Below are 22,456 nucleotides of genomic sequence, written 5' to 3'. Positions count from 1 at the left end.
CCTCTCAGTAAGAAAAAGGTACATGTCTTGGTTTAGACTTCACCATACGGCTTGGATTCTGTGAACACGGCTCAGCGTATACTTGGTGATTGAGCATTTTTGATTGGGATTAGGGGTTGATAAAGAAAGTGCAGGAGAAAAAGCTATTAATTGGAATTTAGTAATATCAAAAGATGCTCTTGACACAAAGAACAAATAACTATTTGTGCAAAGGAACCCAATAATTAAACATTGATTTTTGGAAAGGCTCCAATCGAGATGCCAATCCTTTTACATCTTGCAGTTATTGATAGCTCTGTTCTACATTTTTATTTTGCATTTTGCCGGATTTGCAATTTTATTTCCTGGAAATGCAATGATTCATTAGCAATAGGTTCTTGATGCATTTTCCTTCGAGTCAGATTATTTTCTTTATTTTACTTTTTTAAAAAGTCCTCCTCTTTTAACGTTGCAATAAACAATAATCCCTTTCTACATTTTGCCATGCAGGGGCAGTGTTGTGAACTAAATCAAGGTCTGTCAGTAAGGGCACGAGTACGGAGCTCGAATTTATTGCAGGAGCTATTCTCTCGGGTCCCTCAGCATTCTGACTTGGAAATATATCACCGTTCTTTCACTGTGGCAGAATCAAAGCCCTGGAACTCCCTCCCGAACAGTGCTGCGGGTGTACCTACACCCCAGGGACTGTAGCAGTTCAAGAACACAGCTCAGCACCACTTTCTCAAAAGGCAACTAGGGATAGGCAACAAATGTTGATCCCGCATCCCATAAAAATGAATTTAAAAAAACATGGAATGAAGTGACGGCATAGGTTTACTCCAGGTGTTCCAGTTTCCTCCCACAGTCCAAAGCTGTGCAGGTTAGGATTGGCCATGCTAAATTGCCCCTCAGTGACTCAAATATCTAAGTTAGATGGGTTAGCCATGGTAAATATATGGGGTTAGAGGGATAGGGCAGTTGAGAGGGCCTGGGTAAGATAATGTGTCAGAGAGTTGGTGCAAACTTGTGGGCTGAATGGCCTCCTTCTGCACTGTCGGGATTCTATGTGTGTTCTGTGCGTGTTCCATGTGGCAATGCTTATCAATGTGGAATATGTGGTCGTAATGACAATGAGACTGTAGGCACTCATTGTCATTGTTATGTAAAACTTGCAGCAACTTCTGGTGCCCGCACATGTGCAGTTAAACATAGAAATCCAGAATTTGCTGTCCGTGCTATGTGGCTCCTCCACAGGCTGTCTTGCTGCAATCTTCACTGATGTGTTGTGGCCAGTCCCAGGGCCAGACCCCTTGATTTGTCACTGTCTGTCTGAGATGCCTCCAAATTGTCACAAGCCCGGGTGAGGAAGGATGACTGGCTCTGTGAATTTATTTAACCCACTAACAAGCTATCTCTCTGGCCCAGAACTGTTTGCAAGTGTGGAGTCTCATTCCCTCTGAAGAATATTTAAGAATTGAATTTGTCTTTTAAATTAAAGCTTGTGTTCTGATATTTATACTTCTCCTTTATCCATTGTGTACATTCCAACCTATACTTCACTCGCTGTACAATTATTTAAATAGGATTTTTGTAATTCCTTGTAATTCCATCTATAAGAGTTCTTCAGTTTGGTCATTTGATTAGTGTCCACATTGCCTGCACAGATGCAAAATGCCACAGATCCCTTAGAGATTGCACCAAATTTAAATTGATGCCTGAATAGAGAATGCCTATGCTCTGGAGTCCAATGAAGACTGATGTGCGGCTTCACTTGAGATTTCTTGCTGTTCCACTGCCGCTGACTGCAAAATCTGTATTATACAGCGTGCATATCATAGAATCATAGAACCCCTACAGCACAGAAGGAGGCCATTCTGCCCATCAAGTCTGCACTGACCACAAACCCACCCAGGCCCTATTCCCATAACCCCACAGGTTTACCCTGCCAATCCCCCTGATACTAAGGGGCAATTTAGCATGGCAAATCCACCTAACCCGCACATCTTTGGACTGTGGGAGGAAACCGGAGGAAACCCACACAGACACGGGGAGAATGTGCAAACTCCACACAGACAGTGACCCGAGGCCGGAATTGAACCCGGGTCCCTGGTGCTGTGAGGCAGCAGTGCTAACCACTGTGCTACCGTGCCATCCTTACTTTGTAATGAGCATTGCTGCATTGAATGCACAGTGAGAAGCAGTGCAATTCCACTTGAATATTTCACATACACATAAAAATCGTGAGTGCGTGAAATGTACGCATTATTAATCATAGAATCCCTACAGTGCAGAAAGAGGTCATTCAGCCCATCAAGTCTGCACCGACCACAATCCCACCCAGGCTCTATTCCCGTAACCCCACAGACTTACCCTGCTAATCCCCCTGACACTAGGGTCAATTTAACCTGGCCAATCCACCTAACCCGCACATTTTTGGACTGTGGGAGGAAACTAGAGCACCCGGAGGAAACCCACACAGACATGGGGAGAATGTGCAGACTCCACACAGACAGTGGCCCGAGGCTGGAATTGAACCCAACTCTCTGGCGGTGTGAGGCAGCGGTGCTAACTACTGCGCCGCCTTGTCGCCCCAAAAAATTGCAGTAGAAACAGAAAATGCTGTGAAAACCCAGCGGGTCTGGCGGCATCTGTGGAGGGAGAAACAGAGTTAACATTTTGAGTCCGTATGGCTCACCAAAATACCGGATCTGAAACTCCCCCGCTTTCACGCTCGCTCTGGATTTGGAATATTATTGAAGAGATCGGCCCCCAAAGGGAGGGAGAAATGTGATGGATTTTGTATTGTGGAAGAGGGTTTAAGTGGATGGAGCAGAGTAGGTAGTCGGGGATAGGTGTGGGCTCGGAGAGATTGCAACAAATAAAACCCATCTCATTTCTCCCTCTTTTTAGTTCTGAAGAAGAATCCCATGGATTCGAAATGTTAACTCTGTTTCTCTCTGCACAGACACTGCCGGGCTGCTGGGCTTTTTGCAGCATTTTCTGCTCTTATTTCAGATTTCCAGCATTTGAAGTATTTCGCATTTATTACAAATGCAGTGTTGTTTTAGCAAGATGTCGCTTTGCATTAGCTCCTCTCCATAACCGCTTTACTGATCGAGGACCGGAAATGAAATGGAGCAGTGGGATAATGAACGAGATTCCCTGGGCTAATTTTGCATCAATCTGAGTTGCCACTTGGCTTCTATCATCTTTTCTGGTAGGGTTTGCTGGATTCATAATCTTGCGCTTGGATTAAAAACTAACTAGCTGTGTGAATGGGAACTAGGCAGGGCAAATCTGATTTGAACTCCAAGGATCTTTGCTTGAGGCCGCTGCCACATACCTATCCTGCCAGGCATCTTCAGATGCCCCATTCAACACTCTGAATTTTGGGCGGCACGCTGGCACAATGGTTAGCACTGCTGCCTCACAGCGCCAGGGACCCGGGTTCGAGGTGCTGGGAGCAGGTACGATAGCGGCATTTTAGGGACAACAAGACAAATACATGAATAGGATGGGAATGGAAGAATACGGACTCTGTAAGTGCATACGTTTGTAGTTTAGGCAGGCATCATGATGGGGGCAGGCTTGGAGGGCCTGTCCCTGTACTGTGCTTTATTTTGTTCTTTGATTCCCGGCTTGACTCATTGTCTGTGTGGAGTTTGCACATTCTCCCCGTGTCTGCATGGGTTTCCTCCGGGTGCACCGGTTTCCTCCCACGGTCCAAAGATGTGTGGGTTAGGTGGATTGGTCATGCTAAGTTGGCCCTCAGAGTCAGGGGGTTTAGCAGGGTAAATACATGGAGTTACAGGGATAGGGCCTGTGATTGTGGTCAGTGCAGACTCGATGGGCTGAATGGCCTCCTTCTGCACTGTAGGGATTCCATGGATCCTATGAAAGGGATGGAATCCACAGTAATTTTCCTTTTATAAATGTGCAGTTCTTTGTTTTGTACAGGCGGCACAGTGGCACAGTGGTTAGCATGGCTGCTTCACAGCGCCAGGGACCCAGATTCAATTCTGACCTTGGGTCACTGTCTGTGTGGAGTTTGCACATTCTCCCTGTGTCTGTGCGGGTTTCCTCTGGGTGATCCGGTTTCCTGCCACAGTCCAAAGATGTGCGGGTTAGGTGGATTAGCCGGACAAATATGTAGGGTTACGGGGATAGGACGGGGGCTGGGCCTGGGTGGGATGCTCTGTTGGAGAGTTGGTGCAGACTTGATGGGCTGAATGGCCTCCTTCTGCACTGTAGGGATTCTATGAAAACCATCTCATGCGAAGATTCCATTTCTTTCACCAATTCCTAACATTTCTGCCAGATCTCCATCTGTCACATCAGCAGCTGGGATGAAAGTAATTCCCATTGTTTGAACTAAACTTGCGGAGGAATGAGTAAGGTGTATGTGTCACAGTAGACATCGACACACGAACAGAGCCCTTTCCCAGTTCACCATGTGAAAGAGTTTGCAGTTGGATGGTTCCTACCAGCTGCCTTCTGTCATAATTATTTGAACAGTAAAACTGAGCTGGCAAAAGCTTTTACAAAACTGAAACAGGTTTTGTTTTAAAATAATGTTCTTTCCTGGATGTGGGCGTTGCTGCTGGCTGGGCCAGCATTTATTGTCTATCCCTAATTGCCCTTGAGAAGGTGGTGATGAGCTGTCTTCTTGAACCACAGGGTGAAGGTTTTTATGAATAAAAGCAAATTACTGTGGGTGCTGGAATCTGAAACCAAAAGGGAAAACGCTGGAAAATCTCAGCGGGTCTGGCAGGGTCTGTAAGGAGAGAAAAGAGCTGATGTTTCGAGTCCACATGACCATTTGTCAAAGCTGGAGACAGAAAGTTCAGGGAAAGGAAGGGAAGTGTCTGATATGGACCAGTTGAAGGCGATGGAGGGGTGGAAAACGGAAGCGAAGTTGATGAATATTTCGAGGTCTGGATGAGAACATGGCTTTGACAAAGGGTCATGTGGACTCGAAACGTCAGCTCTTTTCTCTCCTTACAGTTGCTGCCAGACCTGCTGAGATTTTCCAGCGTTTTCTCTTTTGGTTTGGGGGTTTTTATCATTATTTTTGGCCAGCGCCAACACAGTGGGCTGAATGGCCTCTCTCTGAGCCGTAACGTTTCTATGGTTCTGTTGGAACATCCACGGTGTTGTTCGGAAGTTAAGCATCTGATGTTTCCATCTTATTTGTCATTAGCATGATTACATTTTATGTTGGAGATTAATTACTTGCTGGAGACAATAACGCGGGATTGAGAGTTTGTTATGTTGTAGGGGCACCATATTGCATGATGTGTAATGCACAATGAGATGTATTGTTAAAAATTAGGGACGCAGGGAGAGCAGACAGCAGTTCACATTGTCCTGGCCTCCCCACCCTCCCCTCAAACCCTCCAGCTCCCTGCTCATTCATATCAAGCCTCCCCCTGTCCTAGTGTTGTGTGACGAGAGCTTATTGCTGCTACAGTGTGAGCCCCAAGCACTGCCCAGGAGTCTCTGGTTGGCTTGCTTCCCTGTTGAGGAGCTCCGGGGTTGTTGTTTTAAAATTCTTTTTAAATTTGATTTATTATTGTCACATGTATTAGCATACAGTAAGAAGCATTGTTTCTTGCGCGCTATACAGACAAAACATACCGTACCTAGGGAAGGAAAGAAGGCTGTAGTGTTACAGTCATCGATAGGGTGTAGAGAAAGATTAACTTAATGCAAGGTAGGTCCATTTAAAGGTCTGATGGCAGCAGGGACGGCACGGTGGCACAGTGGTTAGCACTGCTGCCTCACAGCGCCAGGGACCTGGGTTCAATTCCTGGCTTGGGTCACTGTGTGGAGTTTGTACATTCTCCCTATGTCTTCTTGGGTTTCCTCCAGGTGCTCCGGTTTCCTCCCACAATATGAAAGACAAAGAACAATAAATACAATACAGCACAGGAACAGGCCCTTCGGCCCTCCAAGCCCGTGCCGCTCCCTGGTCCAAACTAGAGCATTCTTTTGTATCCCTCCATTCCCACTCCGTTCATGTGGCTATCTAGATAAGTCTTAAACGTTCCCAGTGTGTCCGCCTCCACCACCTTGCCCGGCAGCGCATTCCAGGCCCCCACCACCCTCTGTGTAAAATACGTCCTTCTGATATCCATGTTAAACTCCCCCCCACTCACCTTGAACCTATGACCCCTCGTGAATGTCACCACCGACCTGGGAAAAAGCTTCCCACTGTTCACCCTATCTATGCCTTTCATAATTTTATACACCTCTATTAGGTCACCCCTCATCCTCCGTCTTTCCAGTTTACCCAATCTCTCCTCATAACTAAGCCCTTCCATACCAGGCAACATCCTGGTAAACCTCCTCTGCACTCTCTCTAAAGCCTCCACGTCCTTCTGGTAGTGTGGCGACCAGAACTGGGCGCAGTATTCCAAATGCAGCCGAACCAACGTTCCATACAACTGCAACATCAGACTCCAACTTTTATACTCTATGCCCCGTCCTATAAAGGCAAGCATGCCATATGCCTTATTCACTACCTTCTCCACCTGTGACGTCACCTTCAAGGATCTGTGGACTTGCACACCCAGGTCCCTCTGCGTATCTACACCCTTTATGGTTCTGCCATTTATCGTATAGCTCCCCCCTACGTTAGTTCTACCAAAATGCATCACTTCGCATTTATCTGGATTGAACTCCATCTGCCATTTCTTTGCCCAAATTTCCAGCTATCTATATCCTTCTGTAGCCTCTGACAATGTTCCTCACTATCTGCAAGTCCAGCCATTTTTGTGTCGTCCACAAACTTACTGATCACCCCAGTTACACCTTCTTCCAGATCGTTTATATAAATCACAAACAGCAGAGGTCCCAATACAGAGCCCTGTGGAACACCACTAGTCACAGGCATCCAGCCGGAGAAAGACCCTTCCACTACCACCCTCTGTCTTCTGTGACCAAGCCAGTTCTCCACCCATCTAGCCACCTCCCACTTTATCCCATGAGATCCAACCTTTTGCACCAACCTACCATGAGGGACTTTGTCAAACGCTTTACTAAAGTCCATATAGACGACATTCACGGCCCTTCCCTCGTCAACCATTCTAGTCACTTCTTCAAAAAACTCCACCAGGTTAGTGAGGCATGACCTCCCTCTCACAAAACCATGCTGACTATCGTTAATGAGTTTATTCCTTTCTAAATGCGCATACATCCTATCTCGAAGAATCCTCTCCAACAATTTCCCTACCACGGGCGTCAAGCTCACCGGCCTATAATTTCCCGGGTTATCCTTCCTACCCTTCTTAAATAACGGGACCACATTAGCTATCCTCCAAGACGTGCATTAACCCGAATAGGCGCTGGAGTGTGGCAACGAGGGGAATTTCACAGTAACTTCACTGCAGTGTTAATGTAAGTCTTACTTGTGACTAATAAATAAGCTTAACTTAAGAAGCTGTTCTTGAGTCGGTTGGTATGTGACCTCAGACTTTTGTATCTTTTTCCCGATGGAAGAAGGTGGACGTGAGAATGTCCGAGGTGCGTGGCTGCTGGCTGCTTTTCCGAGGCAGCGGGAAGTGTAGCCGGAGTCAATGGATATTGGATGGGATTTTTCGTGCCCCCCGTGGCGTATTTCACAGCGGTAGAGGCAGCTGGCCATTGGCCGGTGGCGGGATCTTCTGCTGATCCCACTGCTGTCAACGGCATTTCCCATTCAGGGAAACCCGTGGCCGGGTTCGCTGTTGGCAGGACTGGGAGATCCCACCCGGAATGGTCGGGAATGGCCGGGAAATTCCGGTCATCGCGTTGAGCCAGAAAAGCAAGATGCAGTTTGAATGGTTGTCAAAATTGATATGGACATTGTTTTGGATTCCACCTTGGAGATATTTAGGAATAAAGGAAACAGGAGTCGGCCATTCAGCCCCTTTAGCCTGCTCCACCTTTCGACAAGATCGAAACATAGAATCTAGAAGCAGGAACAGGCCATTCGGCCCTTCGAGACTGCTCCGCCATTCATTTTGATCATGGCTAATCATCAAATTCAATGTCCTGATTCCCCCCCTTCCCCCCATATCCCTTTGATCCCTTTAGCCACAAGAGCTATATCTAGGGTGGAATTCTCCCAAAAAAGTGTCAAATTCATCGGAAAACTGGAGTAATTCACGCTGTTTTTTTCAGTGGGAGTTCTGAAAAGAATCTCCCACACTCTGTGCACTGCAGAGACCATGAGTATGATTATCATTACATTTCAGGGGACAGGGCCTATTCACGCTAGAGAGGCTGAAATCAGCGGGCCTCTGCGCACACGCAGTGCACCTGGACTGTCAGTTTACCCGTTTGATGACCAGCTTGATCACTGGCCAGCCCGGGACCAGTGCAGCGCTGCCTTTCCAAACCCCCATGGCCCGATCACAGGCCCCCCCCCCGATCTTCCCCGGGCCAGGGCTCGCCTCCCTCAACCCCATCCCAGACGGCCCCGATCTCCAGCATTCCCTCCCCCCAGCGGTGACGATCCCTCCTAGCCCCCTCTGGCAGACCCCCTCTCCCCAGCAGGCATCCCCAGCCTGCCCCAATCATTAACCCTCCCCAAACAGATTCACCCCCCAGCAGTCCAGCCCGCCCCAACCCGCCCCAGTCTCTGGACTCCCTTCAGCCCCCATTGATCCCCATGCAGAATAAGAAGTCTCACAACACCCACGCAGAGTGGCAGTGGGACCCCCCCCACCCCCACTGATTGCCCCTAAGCCCCGCCCCTGTCCCCTATGGTCCCTCCCCCTTCACTCCAGCGGGGTCAGGCTGCTAGTTCCCCAAAGGTCGGGAGTTACTCTGAACCTCGCTGGAGTGAAATACTCCTGGCGGGGTGAGAGAGGCTATCAGGCCTGGAGAATTCAGTCCTGGGTCCGCTAAGCACGTCAAAATAACATTAAAATAAGATGTAAAACACTGACCTGCTGTTCCCGCCAGGATGAATCAGATGGCGCTGGAAATCCGAAGATGCGCGTGCGGCAGGAACACGTGCAAATCCCGTGCATGCCCAGACGCAAGATTCTCTCACCATGCTGCGCTAGAAAATTAGCGTGGTGGGGTAGGAGAATCGCGCCCCTCCCCCCAATGTTTTCTTGAAATCACACGTTTTGGCCTCAACTACTTTCTGTGGTAGTGAATTCCACACATTCGCCACTCTCTGGGTGAAGAAATTTCTCCTCACCTTAGTTCCAAAACATTTACCCCTTATCCTCAAACTGTGACCCCTCGTTCTGGACTCCCCCACCATCAGGAACATCCTTTCTGAACCGACCCTGATCTTGGCTGGTCTTCTATCTCAATGCTATTTATCTGCACAGTCCCTGATGTCTTTAATATCTCAAAATCTATCAATCTCCATCTTGAACCTACTCAATGATTGAGCTTTCTCAGCCCACTGAGGTCGAGAATTCCAAAGATTTGCCACCTTCTGAGTGAATTAAGATATTCCTACACCACCCCGCCGCCCCCCTCCCCCCCCAGCCAAGGGAAACGCCCATTCTGTATCCATCATGTCCAGCCCTGTAAGCATTTGTATGTTTTAATGAGATCACCTCTCATTCTTCTAAACTCTGGAGAACACATGCCCAGTCTCCTCAATCTTTCCTCATAGGACAGACCTGCCATCCCAGGAATCAGTTTGGCGAACCTTCATTGCACTCCCTCTATGACAAGTACATCCTTCCTCAGGCAAGGAGATCAAAACTGTACATAATACTGCAGGGTGGTGTCACTGAGGCTTTATACAATCACAATGAGACATCTTTATTCCCGTACTCAAATGCTCCTTACAATTTACATTCCTACCTAGTTTTGTGTCATCAGCAGTCTTGGAAATATCCCACTTGGTCCCCACAGCCAAGTCATTGATATTAATTGTGAACAGCTAGGTGCCAAGCATTGATCCTTGTAACACCCCACAAATCACAGCCTGAGAATGAACTCTTTATTCCTACTCTCTGTATCCTGTCCAGGAATTAATTTGCAACCATGCCATTATATTATCACTGATGCCACGTGCTCTACTTTTCTTACTAATCTCTTACAATAAGTAGGAATGTAAATTGTCAGGAAGATGCAAAGAGGCTTCAAGGGGGTTTAGGCAAACTAAGCGAGTGAGCAAGAGCATCGCAGATGGAATATAACGTGGAAAAATGTGAAAGTCATCCACTTTGGTAGGAAAAACAGAAATGCGGAATATTTTTTAAACAAGTGAGAGATTGAGAAGCGTTGATGTCCAAAGGGTCCTGGGTGTGGAACCTTATCAAAGGGCTTCTGAAAATCCAAATACACTGGGAGGTGCCGGGGGGTGGGGGGGGGGGGGGGGGTGGGGGGGGTGGGGGGGTGTGATCTTACCAAAAGGATTTGAAGTGCCGCACAAGTGTGAAGATGGGAAAGAACCACACCCTTTTTTTGGGTGAGCTCCCAGACGCAATTGTATGGCACTTAGAAAAAAAAATGAGCCCGAATGCGATTCTCGCCAGAAGGGGGAGTGGGTGAAGCCTATTCACGCCGGGAAGCTAAACACGAAGGGGGTCATTGCGCAGGTGCTTTGACAAAGGGTCATCTGGAATCGAAACATCAGCTCTTTTCTCTCCCCACAGATGCTGCCAGACCTGCTGAGATGTTCCAGTATTTTCTCTTTTGGTTTCAGATTCCAGCATCTGCAGTAATTTACTTTTATACTGTGATGTGAATTAATTATAATGACGTCCCCGACATTGCATGGTGGGAAACGAAGCCCGCCAGTGATGGGGATGGGTGGTAACTGCGTCCTCCATTCTCTTGTTGGTTCCTTAACAAACTGTTGATTTGATTCGATTTGATTTATTATTGTCACATGTATTAGTGTACAGTGAAAAGTATTGTTTCTTGCGTGGTATACGGAAAAGCATACCATTCATAGAGAAGGAAAGGAGAGAGTGCAGAATGTAGTGTTACAGTCATAGCTAGGGTGTAGAGAAAGATCAACTTAGTACGAGGTAGATCCATTCAAATGCCTGACGGCAGCAGGGAAGAAGCTGTTCTTGAGTTGGTTGGTACATGACCTCAGACTTTTGTATCTTTTTCCCGACAGAAGAAGGTGGAAGAGAATATGTCCGGGGGGTGTGTGGGGTCCTTAATTATGCTGACTGCTTTTCCAAGGCAGCGGGAAGCGTAGACAGAGTCAATGGATGGGAGGCTGATTTGCGTGATGGATTGGGCTACATTCATGACCCTTTGTAGTTTTACTCTGTTGCTGTTAGGGTGATGTTTTAGAGAGTTACTTACACCTCCAGTAATTTATTTATCTTTGTGACTGCTTCCAAAATTTAAAACACTCATTAGGATAGCTGGTGTAGCGAATAAAAATAGATGATTAATTATAAGGTGTGATTTCAAATGCCGAGCTATTTTTGAGCCATTGTATGAGGAACCCTCGCTTCTCATTTCAACACAAAAAACTGTTCTATGCTCAACTGAGGTTAATTTTATGCTGTCTCTTTGTTTGAGGGATTTTCACAATTGCAGGTTCATGAGTGACATAATGATGTGGCGATGATCTCATACAATCTTAAATGGAAACCATTTCATCCCACACAATTAAGGTTCAGTGTGTGCCTCACACACCATGGACAAGTACAGGACAAAATATTTGTACCCCAGTGAAAATCATGCAAAAAACGTTGCCATTATTCTCCCATCTCTGTGACTTTGTAATGATTTCTCTTTGTCATTGACTGTCAAGGTCCCAGGGAAATAAATGTAGGAAGAGGCTAAAATATAAAACTATCCACCATTATGGGCCAACTCGAATCTTGTACTGTCAATGCGGGATGCTTAAAGATGATGATGCATTTTGGGCGGACTAACAAGGCAAGGGAATATACAATGAACGGTAGGATGCTAGGTAGTACAGAGGACCAGAGGAACCTTGGGGTGCATGACCAAAGAACCCTGAAGACAGTAGGGTAGATAAATTGCGGGGGGGGGGAGGGGGGATTAGCAAATGCACTCGTGGCAATTTACCAAAATTCGCTGGACTCTGGGGTGGTTCCCACAGATTGGAAAACAGCGAATGTGACGCCACTGTTTAAATAAGGAGGTGGACAAAAGGCGGGTAACTATAGGCTGGTTAGCTTAACTTCTGTAGTATGGCAAATGCTTGAATCTACCAACAAGTAAGAAATAGCGAGACACCTGCATTTAAATTGTCCTATTGGACAGACGCAGGATGGGTTCATGAAGCCAAAAGAGAAAATGCTGGAAAATCTCAGCAGGTCTGGCAGCATCTGTAAGGAGAGAAAAGAGCTGACGTTTCAAGTCCAGGTGACCCTTTGTCAAAGCTGAGTTCATGAAGGGCAGGTCATGTTTGACTAATTTGGTGGAATTCTTTGAGAACATTACATGTGCAGTGGACAATGGGGAACCTGTGGGTGTGGTGTATCTGGATTTCCAGAAGGCATTTGACAAGGTGCCACACCAAAGGCTGCTGCATAGGATAAAGGTGCACAGTGTTACAGGTAATGTATTAACATGGACAGAGGATTGGTTAACTAACAGAAAGCAAAGAGTGGGGGTAAATGGGTGTTTTTCTGGTTGGCGATCAGTGACTAGTGGTGTGCCTCAGGAATCAGTGTTGGGACTGCAATTGTTTATGATTTACATAGATGATTTGGAGTTGGGGACCAAGTGTAGCGTATCAAAACTCGCAGATGACACAAAGATGAGTGGCAGAGCAAAGTGTGCAGAGGACACTGAAAGTCTGCAAAGGGATATAGATAGTCTAAGTGAATGGGCGAGGGTCTGGCAGATGGAGTACAATGTTGATAAATGTGAGGTCATCCATTTTGATCGGAATGAAAGCAAAATGGACTATTATTTAAATGGTAAAAAATTGCAGCATGCTGCTGTGCAGAGGGACCTGGGTATCCTTGTGCAAGAATCACAAAAGGTTGGTTTGCAGGTGCAGCAGATAATTAAGAAGGCAAATGGAATTTCGTCCTTCATTGCTATAGGGATGGAGTTTAAAAACAGCGAGGTTATGTTGCAGCTGTATAAGGTGCTGGTGAGGCCACACCTAGAGTACTGTGTACAGTTTTAGTCTCTTTACTTGAGAAAGAATATACTGGCACTGGAGGGGGTGCAGAGGAGATTCACTCGGTTGATTGCAGAGTTGAGAGGTTGGAATTATGGAATTATGAGGAGAGACTGAGTAGACTGGGACTATACTCACTGAATTCAAAAGAATGAGGTGAGAACTTGCAGGAACATATAAGATTATTAAGGGAATAGATAAGAAAGAAGCAGGGAGGTTGTTTCCACTGGCAGGTGAAACTAAAACTAGGGGGCATGGCCACAAAATAAGGGGGAGCAGATTTAGGACTGACCTGAGGAGGAACTTCTTCACACAAAGGGTTGTGAATCTGTGGAATTCCCTGCCCAGTGAAGCAGTTGAGACTACCTCACTGAATGTTTTTAAGGCAAGGATAGATAAATTTTTGAACAAAAGAAGAATTAAGAGTTATGATGAGCGGGCGGGTAAGTGGAGCAGAGTCCACGAAAAGATCAGCCATGATCATATTGAATGGTGGAGCAGGCTCAAGGGGCCAGATAGCCTACCCTTGCTCGTAGTTCTTTTGTTCTTATGTTCTTATAAAGTGATTAAAAGGCATGTGGGATACTTGTCTTTATTAGCTGAGAATAAAAGAGCACGGAGGTTATGATGGAGTTGTATAAAACACTTGTTGGCCACAGCTAGAGTACTGTGTGTAGTTCCGGTCGCCACACTATAGGAAGGATGAGATTGCACTGGAAAGGTTGCAGAGGAGATTCACCAGGATAAAAGCAAAATACTGCGGATGCTGGAATCTGAAACAAAAACAGAAAATGCTGGAAAATCTCAGCAAGTCTGACAGCATCTGTGGGGGAGAATAGAGCCAATGTTTCAAGTTTGGATGACCCTTTGTCAGATTTACCAGCATGTTGCCTGGGCTGGAGTGTTTTAGCTATGAGGAGAGACTGGTTAGACTGGGGTTGTTTTCCTTAGAGCAGAGAAAGCTGAGGGGTGGTGGAGGGGGAGGCGGCGGCGGGGAGGTTGGTGGGACCTCATTGAGGTGTATAATACTATAAGGGAGGGTAGATAGGAAGAAAACCTTCCCCTTAGTGGATGGGTCAATAACCAGGGGCATAGTTTTAAAATAAGGGGCAGGTGATTTAGAGAAGATTTGAAAAAAAAACCTTTTCACCCAGAGGGGAGTCTGGAATTCACTGCCTGAAAGGATGGTAGAGGCAGGAACCTTTACAACATTTAAGAAATGTTTAGATAAGCACTTAAAACACCATAGCATACAAGGCAACGGACCAAGTGCTGGAAAAAGGGATTAGAATAGGTGCTTAATAGCCCGCACAGACATGATGGGCCGAAGTTTACCAGTAAACTAGGTTTACCAGGCTGATTCCGGGGATGGCGGGACTGATTTATGAGGAGAGATTGACTAGATTAGGATTGTTTTTGCTGGGGTTCAGGTGAATGAGGGGGGGATCTCATAGAGATTTAAAAATTCTAACATGGTTAGACAGGATAGATGCAGGAAGGATGTTCCCGATGGTGGGGGTGTCCAGGACCAGGGATCACAGTCTGAGGATTCAGGGTAGGCCATTTAGATTGGGGATCAGGAGACATTTCTTCACACAGAGAGTGGTGAGCCTGTGGAATTCATTATGACAGGAAGTAGTTGATGCCAAAACATGAATGAATTCAAGAGGTGGCTGGATACAGCACTTGGTTCGAATGGGATCAAATGTTATGGGGAGAAAGCAGGATTAGGCTATTGAGTTGGACGATTAGCCATGACCATAATGAATGGCAGAGCAGGCTCGAAGGGCCGAATGGCCTCCTCCTGCTCCTATCTTCTATGTTTCTATGTGCCTCTTTCAGTGACTCTATGCTCTGTTTTTAGGATGGGAATTCAGAGTACGTTATCAGAGTAAGGACAATTATATTCTGCACCTGGTCCATGTCCTGTCTGACCCAATGGTGTTTCACACTGGGAATGGGAGCTGAATGTGTATGAGGGTGTGTTTATTGTATTGATGTGAAATAGCCTTTGGTCAGCACACCTCTTGGAAAAAATTTGAACAGCAATGAAGCTCTCGTGTTTGGATGGGAGGATGCAGCGTAACTCTGATGCTGTCTCAAACCCACTTTAGGTACCAGTGTTCCTCAGTGACAGCATTCTTGTCTCTGAATAAGAGGTCTGTGAATTCAAGTCATACCCAAAAGACGTCTGCCGAATTCTCCGGCCATTCACGCTAGCAGGGTTCTCTGGCCCCGTCAGCAGTGCACCCCCGCCCGCGGGTTCCCGATGGTGTGGGGTATCTTCAATGGGAAATCCCACTGACAGCGGCGGGACTGGAGAATCAACATAAACATAAGAACATAAGAACTAGGCGCAGGAGTAGGCCATCTGGCCCCTCGAGCCTGCTCCGCTATTCAATAAGATCATGGCTGATCTTTTTGTGGACTCAGCTCCACTTACCCGCCCGCTCACCATAACCCTTAATTCCTTTACTGTTCACAAATGTATCTATCCTGGCCTTAAAAACATTCAATGGGGTAGCCTCAACTGCTTCACGGCACAGGGAATTCCACAGATTCACAACTCTTTGTGTGAAGACGTTTCTCCTCAACTCAGTCCTAAATCTGCTCCCCCTTATTTTGAGGCTATGCCCCCAAGTTCTAGTTTTACCCACCACTGGAAACAACTTCCCTGCTTCTATCTTATCTATGCCCTTCATAATCGTATATGTTTCTATAAGATCTCCCCTCATTCTTCTGAATTCCAATGAGTATAGTCCCCGTCTACTCAGTCTCTCCTCATAAGCCAACCCTCTCAACTCCGGAATCAACCTAGTGAATCTCCTCTGCACCTCCTCCAGTGCCAATGTATCCTTTTTCAAGTAAGGAGACCAAAACTGTACACAGTGCTCCAGGTGTGGCCTCACCAGCGCCTTATACAGCTGCAACATAACCGCGCTGTTTTTAAACTCCATCCCTCCAGCAATGAAGGACAAAATTCCATTTGCCTTCTTAATTACTTGCTGCACCTGCAAACCAACTCCTTGAGGTTCCTGCACAAGGACACTCAGGTCCCTCTGCACAGCAGCATGCTGCAATTTTTTACCATTTAAATAATAGTCCATTTTGCTGTTATTCCTACCAAAATGCATGACCTCACATTTACCAACATTGTACTCCATCTGCCAGACCCTTGCCCACTCACTTAGATTATCTATATCCCTTTGCAGACTTTCAGCGTCCTCTGTACACTTTGCACTTCCACCCACCTTAGTGTCATCTGCGAACTTTGACACACTACATTTGGTCCACAACTCCAAATCATCTATGTAAATCGTAAACAATTGCGGTCCCAACACTGATCCTTGAGGCACATCACTAGTCACTGATCGCCAACCAGAAAAACACCCATTTACCCCCACTCTTTGCTTTCTGTTAGTTAACCAATCCTCTATCCATGCTAATACATTACCCGTAACACCGTGCAACTTTATCTTATGTAGCAGTCTTTGGTGCGGCACCTTGTCAAATGCCTTCTGGAAATCCAGATACACCACATCCACAGGTTCCCCATTGTCCACTGCACATGTAATGTTCTCAAAGAATTCCACCAAATTAGTCAAACATGACCTGCCCTTCATGAACCTATGCTGCGTCTTACCAATGGGACAATTTATATCTTGATGTCTTGCTATTTCTTCCTTGATGATAGATTCAAGCATTTTCCCTACTACAGAAGTTAAGCTAACCGGCCTATAGTTACCTGCCTTTTGTCTACCTCCTTTTTTAAACAGTGGCGTCACATTTGCTGTTTTCCAATCTGCGGGAACCACCCCAGAGTCCAGCGAATTTTGGTAAATTACCACTAGTGCATTTGCTATTTCTCCCGCCATCTCTTTTAGCACCCCGGGATGCATTCCATCAGGACCAGGAGACTTGTTTAACGTTATCCCCATTAACTTGCCCAACACTATCTCTTTCGTGATAATGATTTCTAGGTTCTCACCTGCCATAGCCTTCCCGTCATCAATTTTTGGTATGTTATTTGTGTCTTCCACTGTGAAGACCGACACAAAATACCTGTTCAATGCCTCAGCCATTTTCTCCTTTCCAGTTATTACATCCCCCTTCTCGTCCTCTAAAGGACCAATGTTTACTTTAGCCACTCTTTTTCGTTTTATATATTTGTAGAAACTTTTGCTATCTGTTTTTATATTCTGAGCTAGTTTACTCTCATAATCCATCTCACCTTTCTTTATAGCTTTTTTTGTGGCTTTCTGCTGACCTTTAAAGATTTCCCAATCCTCTAGGTTCCCACTAATCTTTGCCACTTTGTATGCATTTTCTTTCAATTTGATACCCTCCTTTATTTCCTTAGATATCCATGGCTGATTATCTCTTTTTCTACTGTCCCTCCCACCACCAGCGAACGGCACACTGCCGCAGAGAAACACATGGTTGGGAGACTGGAGAATCTCACCCAACGTTTCGAGGCAAAATGACCCTTCTATAGAACTGAAGAAAAGTAGAAATGTACAGAATCATGAAGTGGGAAAGGGGGCAGAGGAGGTGGGGTAGAATAGAAGAACAACGATAGGTTAGGGCAGAGGGGTGACTGACAAATTCAACATGGACCTAGTCTATCCTTTCAGATGTATGTTAAAGATCCCATGGCATTCTGGCAGATCCCATGGTGGCACGGTGGCACAGTGGTTAGCACTGCTGCCTCACAGCGCTAGGGACCCGGTTTGGGTCACTGTCTGTAAGGTGTTTGCATGTTCTCCCCGTGTCTGCGTGGGTTTCTCCCGGGTGCTCCGGTTTCTTCCCACAGTCCAAAGATGTGCGCGTTAGTGGATTGGCTATGCTAAATTGTCCCTGAAGATCACAGGGAATAGCTAGGGTAAATGCATGGGGTTATGGGGAGAGGGCCTGGGTGAGATTGTGGTCAGTGCAGACTTGATGGGCTGTGATTCTATGATTCTATGTTACGTTAGGTGGATTGGCCATGCTAAATTGCCCCTTAGTGTCCCAATATGTGTAGGTTAGATGGATGAGCCATGTGTGGGGTTATGGGGATAGGGCAGGGGAGAGAGCCTGGGTAAGATATTCTGTCAGATGGCCTCTTCTGCACTGTATGATTCTATGTTTCTTACATTAAATAGTGCCTACACTTCAAAAGTAATTAATTGACTGTAACTCATGTTGGGATGGTTTAAGATCATGAACAGTACTCTGTAAAGGCAAGCCTTTCTTTTCTCTCACTCTCCTTCATTTTCTTTTGCCCCGCTCTCATTTTACCCTCACTGCTCCTCTTTTTGAAAAGCGCCTCTGGAACCAGGCGCACCCAAAACATTCACATGCAAAGCACAAAATAAATCACCAAAAACTCTTAAGTTAAATGGAGTGATGACTCACTCACAAATCAGAAAGTTTAATATCCTCTTCACTTTATTGTTGCATTTTCTGTTCAATCAGATGCTGCATCCGGCTGGATGTTGGTGAATCTCTGCAATAATCACGAAAGGAACTGGGGGACTGGCCATGACAATTTCGTCAGATTGCTTAGGGGAGACCAACTGTATTTAAAAACACAGCTCTGACGAAGGGTCATCTGGACTCAAAACGTTGGCTCTATTCTCTCTCCACAGATGCTGCCACACCTGCTGAGATTTTCCAGCCTTTTTCTGTTTTTGTATTTAACACTGCTATGTTTTATTAAAAGAATGGGAGGGAGATGGTAGTGTCTACGAAGGTAATTCCAAGTGTGTGCATGTGTGTGCGTCTGTGTGTGCGTGTCTGTGTGTGCGTCTGTGTGTGCGTGTCTGTGTGTGCGTCTGTGTGTGCGTGTCTGTGTGTGCGTGTCTGTGTGTGTGTGTCTGTGTGCGTGGCACACGGGAAGGCAGGTGTTGAGGGCAGGTGGTGGGCCTGTGGAAAATGCTTGAGTAAATCTTGAGGATTCAGACCTGGTGCACCCAGAATCATCGAATCCCTACAGTGCAGGAAGAGGCCATTTGGCCCATCGAGCCTGCACTGACAATAATCCCACCCAGACCCCTTCCCTGTAACATCACATATTTACCCTGCCAATCCCCCTGATACTAAGGGGCAATTTAGCATGGCCAATTAACCTAACCCGCACATCTTTGGACTGTGGGAGGAAACCGGAGCACCGGAGGAAACCCACGCAAACATTGGGGAAATGTGCAAACTCCACACAGACAGTGACCCAAGGCCGGAATTGAACCCGGGTCCCTGGCGCTGTGCGGCAGCAGTGCTAACCACAGTGACACCATGCCACCCATAGTAAGTAAAATGAAGTAAAAGGTAAACACAGCAGGTCAATCAGCATCTAACAAGGAAAGATGTGTTCTCATTTTGCTGCTGTCCTTTGAGATTTTGATGAAGGGGTACCCTTAGACCATAAGCTGTAGGAGCAGAATTAGGCCATTTGGTGCGTCGAGTCTACTCCGGTGTTCAACGAGATCATGACTGATTTGATGTGATAATCCTCAACTCCACTTTCCCACCTTATCCCCATAACCCTCAATTCCCTTACTGATTATCTCAGCCTTAAACATACTTAATGACCCAACTTCTACAGCCCTCTGCCGTAAAGAATTCCACAGATTCACTCTCCTCAGAGAAAAGAAATTCCTCCTCATCTCTGTCTGAAATGGGTGACTCCTTCCCCTGAGATGATGCCCTCCTCTTCCCTTTCAGAAGCTAAGTGGCCTTTGGGGCATTTGCAGCTTTTCTGTGCTTGATTCAAATGTCCAACATTCACTCCTGATTCTCCCCGGTGCATCCGGTGCGTTCCTTTCTGTCTTTCATTTGAGTAATGACTCATGTCACAGCAATTTTATGCTCACAATGCGATCATTGTATGTCTGTGTCTTTGGATCATTTGTATCTGATGGACTCTCGGAGAATATAATGTGAACAGCACAGTCATTCATTATTATTAGCTTAATTGTGTGTGTGTGTGTGTGTGCATGTGTGTGTGTGTTTGTCTGTATGTTTGTGTGTGCGTGTGTGCCTGTGTTTGTGTGTGTGTGTGTGGTTGTGTGTGTGTGCGTGTGTGTGTGGTTGTGTGTGTGTGTGTGGGTATGTGTTTGTGTGTGTGTGTGTGTGGGGGGTGGGTGGTGTAGGGAGGGAATGTTGGGCGGGGAATGATCCTATTCGATGTCTTCCCAAATCTTAATTTAAAATTGATTGGAGTCACAAATGTGAATAGCATAGACGCGCAAAATTGTTACATTAATAGTCGTTGGGACAAGTAAATGAGAAGATGGGCAATGAATTGATGCAATCATTTTGTAGTTTGGACAGCTATCCCTTTGTCTTGATCTTTTCTTATTCCTTTTTGCCAGTTCTCGAATGGCTGATGATGTGTTTTTGTACGGACAGTTCTGGCTGTGGTGACTGTGTTGAATGAAGGGAGGTTATTCAGGCTGCAAGCAAAACTGTGGAGAGCTTTCAAAAATGCAGAGAATACCACTCGTGTTCCAGGCATTTCTAATTCTTCTGACTTTACACAGGGAAACAAAACAGTCAATAAAATAAGATTGCCGCCGGTTAGATAAAGGGGTGCTTTTCTTAGTTACAATAGCTATATCATTTCACTATGGGTGGCACGGTGGCACAGTGGTTAGCACTGCTGCCTCACAGCACCAGGGACCTGGGTTCGATTCCCGGCTTGGGTCACTGTCTGTGTGGAGTCTGCATGTTCTTCCCGTGTCTGTGTGGGTTTCCTCCGGGTGCTCCGGTTTCCTCCCGCAGTCTGAAAGACGTGCTGGTTAGGTGAATTGGCCATGCAAAATTCTCCCTCAGTGTACCCGAACAGGTGCTGGAATGTGGCGACTAGGGGATTTTCACAGTAACTACATTGCGGTGTTAATGTAAGCCTACTTGTGACATTAATGAATGAAATAAATTGTATTCTTCACAGCCAATGGTTTAAATTCTCACTTTGAATTTTCTCCGTTTTGTAAACAGTGTGAAAATATTCAGCAAATAGGGTCAGAGTTAGAGTTTGTACCCACAGGCTAATTTCATGTCAACCAGGATAGTTTATTCAAGTGTAATCATAGAATCATAAAATGCCTACAGTACAGAAGAAAGCCACTCGGCCCATCGAGTCTGCACCGACCACAATCCCACCCAGACCCTATCCCCATAGCCTCACACATTTACCCTAGCTAGTCCCCCTGATAATAAGTGGCAATTTAGCATGGCCAATCCACCTAACCCGCACATCTTTGGACTGTGGGAGGAAACTGGAGCACCCGGAGGAAACCCACGCAGACACGGGGATAAAGTGCAAACTCCGCACAGACAGTGACCCGAGGCTGGAATTGAACCTGGGTCCCTGGCGCTGTGAGGCTGCAGTGTTAACCACGGTGCCACCGTGCTGCCCATAATATTTACTTCATGGTCTCAGTGAAACAATGGTCATTTCTTTGTGAATTGCTCAGTTAGTTACCAGTTAATAATTGTATTTATCCTGGAGAAACTTCCATATCCTTCCCCTGCTTGATTTGCCACCTTTATACCATTACACGTCATTATAGACATTAAGATTGGAATTCCCACCTTCTGTGACATTGGTTGGAGTTTTCCGACTGTTCTTGATACCGGGATTCTCCAGTCCCACCACAGCAAATGGAGATTTGGCTGAGCGCCAAATTCTCCGTCCTTGCTGCAGTGGCAACAGGGCGTGAATGACTGGAAAATTCCTGTCAGTGTTATTTTTTTGGCTGACACCAACTTATTTTTTGCTTCCGTTCTTCTCTGCCTTTCCATTTGCCTTCCTAACTGCCGACTGAACCTGCACGTTAACCTTAAGAGAATCTTGGACAATGACTCCCAAGTCCCTTTGTGTTTCTGATTTCTTAAGCATTTTCCCATTTAGAAAACATTCTATGTCTCCATTCCTTCTTCCAAAGTGCATAACCTCACACTTTTCCACATTGTATTGCTTCTGCCACTTCTTTGCCCACATTCCTAACTTGTCCAAGTCCTTCTGCAGCCCCTCTGCTTCCTGTCCCTCTACATATCTTTGTATCATCTGCAAACTTAGCAACAGTGCCTTCAGTTCCTTCCTCCAAACCGTTAATGTATATTGTGAAAAGTTGTGGTCCCAGCACCGACCCCTGAGGCACACCACCAGTCACCGGCTGCCATCCTGAGAAAGACCCCTTTATCCCCACTCACTGCCTTCTGCCAGTCAGCCAATCCTCTATTCGTGCCAGGATCTTACCCTTAACACCATGAGCACTTAATTATTTAACAGTCTCCTATGTGGCACTTTGTCAAAGGTCTTCAGGAAATCGAAATAAATCATGTCCACTGAACAAAGAAGAAAGAACAAAAAAAACTATAGCACAGGAACAGGCTCTTTGGCCCTCC

Source organism: Mustelus asterias, chromosome 13 (genome assembly GCF_964213995.1).
Source record: "Mustelus asterias chromosome 13, sMusAst1.hap1.1, whole genome shotgun sequence".
In the NCBI taxonomy this organism is placed as follows: Eukaryota; Metazoa; Chordata; class Chondrichthyes; order Carcharhiniformes; family Triakidae; genus Mustelus; species Mustelus asterias.
This window is presented reverse-complemented; position numbering follows the sequence as displayed.